The sequence below is a fragment of the Euphorbia lathyris genome, chromosome 3 (genome assembly GCF_963576675.1).
Source record: "Euphorbia lathyris chromosome 3, ddEupLath1.1, whole genome shotgun sequence".
Lineage (NCBI taxonomy): Eukaryota > Viridiplantae > Streptophyta > Magnoliopsida > Malpighiales > Euphorbiaceae > Euphorbia > Euphorbia lathyris.
In genome coordinates, this window is record NC_088912.1 from 110,340,224 (window position 1) to 110,344,713 (window position 4,490).

The following is a 4,490-nucleotide window of genomic DNA, read 5'->3' on the forward strand; positions in this document are numbered from 1 at the left end:
CAAGAAGTCCATCATTTCACAAGCATGCATATCTATGAACTGTTTTTTTACATCTATATAATGTGTAAAAGTTAATCAATGAAGTCATGTTATAGTTATCCGCGAAGTTCTGTGGTTAAATTGCATGTTTGAGTCGTGATCAATTTATTTTTTATTCATTAAGTCATTATAAATTAAACTGTTGATTAATTATTTTTAAATACATTAAGTCTCTATTTTTTAAATGGATATACTAAGTCTTTGATTAATGATTTTTTTTCAATATATTAAGCCCTCCCGTAACAATTCATTTATGCCAAAAATTCAAACTCGGTTTAGCATGCATAAACTGTGAGCATATCAATATTTTTCTAAAATAAAATGTATATGCCACAAGCTTTGATTGGTTTGCTAGCATGTGAGACAGAAATGTACAAGTTATGGATACAAATATGCATTGAAAGATGCCGCAAAATACTACTGTGATATCAGCAAATGTTCCAAAAGGCTTTGGAATTTGGATATGCGTAATAAAACCAAGATATTATTTTTAATTGAAGTTATTATTATTATTTGATAAATTATTTTTAACGAATATTGTATTAATTCTCTTCCAATCATTAAAGAACTAAACCACTTCAAAGGGAATAACATTCTAATTTTATATTGAACCACACAAAATTAAGAAATAGTCATTTATTTGGATTCTCACACTACAAGAAAAAGGAGTATTAGTAATAAAAATTTAATAAGGGTCTAAAATTCACTTATAAAAAATACTTTTAATAAGCACAAATTCTATTATTATTTAATAATAAGCAAAAACCTTTTTTGATTTACTTTTACCAAAAAAACCCCTTATTAATTCATTCTAAAGTAAAACCCCTTTATTTTCTATTTTAATATCTAAATTAAAACCCCTTATAAATTCTAATAAAAAAATTAAATACTTATTAATTATAGTAATAACAAGTTAATCACTTATTAATTTCTTTTGCTTTTAATACCCTAAATTTCCCCCCCATGAATTTTCATTTCCCTCCCAAACTTTTGGTTCTCTCCCTCTTTTCTTTTCGTTCCCCTCAAATTAAGGGTCATTACCCTAACCCCATGGCTGCTGTTCTTCTTCCGTCAAACATAATGACTGATGTTTTCTCCTCTCTTCCCCACTCTCCATGAAGGTCAATTTCCTCTCTTGGCCGCTCTCTATGAACGTCATTCTCCTCTCTTGGCCGCTCACCTCCTGCCTCAGTTCGGTCTCACTGCTAAGGTTTCTTTCTTTCTTCCATTTTTGTAATCGTTCTCCATGTATGTTTGTGTTTTCTGTGAATCTGTTCTATTGATTGCAGGTTAAGAGAAGGAAGTCACAGAATGTTAAGTCCAAGCAAAAACATATCCACATGGAGTCTCGAGAACCTAATCACAGTATCCAATTTGTAAAAACTTTAAACGTCTCTTCTTTTTCTTTCTTATTCTTCAGCTATTTTGCTTATTGATTCTAGATACATTTAAACTTTTATTTTGATTAGATTCGATTTAATCTTTGTTTGGTGTTTATTAGTTGAAAAATGAGGTTTCCCCTCTTAATTCGTGCTCATTATTTGTCTTAGCTGCTTTAATTTTAGGGTTTTCTTATTGTTTTCTCTTCCTAAGTTTGTAAGTACATGGAAGAGGTGGAATAGTGTTTTAGGTTTCAGCAGTCAGATTGGACTTAGTTTTTCAAAATTGAAAATGAGTGCTGAAATCGTTTTTGGCTTTTTACATGGTGTTATGTATAAAGTGGAATACTGGGAGACTCCTTACAAGGACTGAGGTTTGTGTGATTGATTTGATTGTGTTCATGTTTTTGCATAGAGTGTCAAAAGCAGATTTTGGGAGTTGGATTTAGCAAGGATTGCAGGCTTTCCTCCCTAAGGCTGGGCTAATAAGCAGAGTTAACAACTTCAAGGAGTTAAAAGAAAATATTAATTTAAAATTCTTCAAATTTATTGCTTTCATTAGTTGACCATGCATATACTCTGAATTTTATAACCAAATTATGTATAACACATGAAATGCGCAGAATGTGTTGATGCTATACTATCGTATAGATTATGTTTTCTATAAAATCCAATGGGAATTGCTCATGTATCTATTTTCTTATTGTTTTTTGCTTTCGTCTGGTTTCTAACTAGAGGATGGACCAAATGTCTTGCAGTGACATTAATATATGGATTCCTTCTCTTAATTTGTTATACGGCTTATATCTGCAGTTATTTCTGCATCTAGTAGTATGGAGGAAACTCATAATACATTGAAGTTTGCTAACAGGGCAAAGAGAGTTAAAATTTATGCCTCTCGTAATAAGGTATGCTATCATCCTAGATGATCATGTAATGGGAGTGCACTTAATACTGAAGCTGATACTAATATGAGCTTTGAAATTGTTCCTATGGATTCCTTTTGAACACATTTTGCTTTTCAAAGTTTCTTGCATTGAACTTGTTGAATACTTGGCAAAGTACAAGCATGTTGAATATAATCAGTGTCGGATACCTCTACGGTGACATTAAATATAGACTCACCCTCAAATTGCAAAGCCAAAAGTACTGTCTGTAGATACTGGTGGTGTTACATCTTTACCACCAGAAGATTCTATTTTTGAAAGGAGGAAATTGGGATACCTTGACATGCAGGAAGAGATAATCAAGGTTATTACTGTTTTTATTCTTGTTCTTGGAATCATGATATCCTCATTAACTGTTCTCTTAATTTAATAGAATAAACTGTGATGAGTTTTCAAGATTGTTTTGGTCTATGTTAGACTTTTTGTTTTTATCTTGTTGCATTAGTGTGAGCCAAACAGGTGACGATTTCATTATGTCAATATAAACTTTATTTAGTTAACTAAGAAATTTGAAACCTTTTGCATCAAGTTGTGACCTACAAAATTCTCTCTTTCAAACGTAACCTTGTCATTTGCTGAGTCAGTTTGAAATTGATAATTTTTAGCATGTGCATATATGTATGCTTCCGTGTATTGCTCTTGGTGTCATGATTCATGAACAGCTATTTCCAGTGGCACTAAATGTTGAAATTATCAGGTTCTGGTTTACAATCTTGGAGCTCGGTTGATAAGTAATGCATATAAACTATGACTGAATTTGATTATTTTAGTCAACTTCTGGCAGATCTTGTTATTGAAAGGTCACTGATGCAAAGCGGCCATGCCTATTATGTGCAAATTTTTACATGTTATGTCATCGGGTTTTGTTTGACTATAAGTTCAGGGGTTAATACACCCTTGTAGCCCCTTTCTTCATGCAACTAGATTTGCAAACTTATATTAATTTATGTTCATTGTTGGCAGGGATTATGATGGCAAAGTTACACCTAAGGAAGTAAGTAGCTGCTGCTTCTATCTACTTGAAGGATACGTTAGGCAAGGATGGTGTCCAAGAACTCATGAGCAATCTTTCCAAAGATAGAGGTCAACTGTATGCTTCATTGACTATTTAAGATATTACAATCAGATGCAGTAGTCAGATCCCAGACTCAGAGATACTCTGTATATGGCGGCCGCTAAGACTTGGACCTCATTACAATGGAGTTGTTAGCTTGGGCCCTTGGTTGTTGCCTTTCATGTTTTGTTTCGTGCGATTAGCATTATCACAACGGTCAGTTTTGTTCAACCAAATCAATCGCTCTATAATATCGTCTTAAAACAAGAGGATTGAAAGCAGTGTTCAGTTTTTAACTCCAAATGAATAATTATAATAAGTTTAACTAATAGCTGTTTCCAATGTTCTTTTGTTGATTATGTATGAAATATTAAAACATAGAGGAACTTGTTCAAAGAACAGGTGAGGTTTCAGGACATATACAAGAATCTGGAAAAATATTCTGAGATAGAGAGAGTGAGAAACACATATATACATACCTGGTGATCTTTATCTTTATTTGAGTACATACTGGCAGGTTTGCTTCCATTCTCAGAATCTGAAGCTATATGTTCCTCTGATGAATCTGGTTGTTGCCTCTTTACTTTCACGTGTTTCTTGGCTCTTAAAACCTTGATAACTTCTACAGTCAAGAAGAGAGAGAGAAAATCAGAAAGTGAGAGAGGGAAGATATGCAGGAAGTGAGAAGAAGGATGAAGAGAAATTGATCTGACCTTGAGATGTAACTAATGGCCAAGTGCAAGAGTATCAGTAGGCCTAAGAAGCTTAACACGAGTAAACTGAATGTTTTATGAATCATGGACGGAAACCTGATTAGAAGCACAACTAAACCAAGCATCATAGACGGAACCTTCATTCCATAAAAATTGTGAGAGTTTACTTTTCATAGTTATTATATGCAAATGCAAAAGGCTGTGTTTGAAAAGCAGGAATTATTATATGGAGATTTTGATTGGTAATGGAAGGAAAAGAGAAAATTCAAACGTAGAAAATGAACCTTGAATTATTAAGCGAAGCACATGAAAGCCATGTTGCCTTTGTCTCTTAGATAAAGACAATATAGTAAGGCCT

General features: G+C 33.0%; 1 long non-coding RNA gene across 2 annotated transcripts; it reads left to right on the forward strand.

The window, feature by feature from the left end:
• Window positions 1–1,110: 1,110 nt before the first annotated feature.
• LOC136224852 (uncharacterized) lies at window positions 1,111–3,659 on the forward strand. 2 transcript variants are annotated; one of them, XR_010686643.1, is made up of 4 exons: window positions 1,111–1,249; window positions 1,329–1,415; window positions 2,232–2,326; window positions 3,329–3,659. It is a non-coding gene; the product is annotated as an uncharacterized lncRNA (long non-coding RNA). The 2 variants fall into 2 exon arrangements; XR_010686642.1 differs by lacking the exons at window positions 2,232–2,326; window positions 3,329–3,659 and adding an exon at window positions 1,834–2,181.
• Window positions 3,660–4,490: the final 831 nt, after the last annotated feature.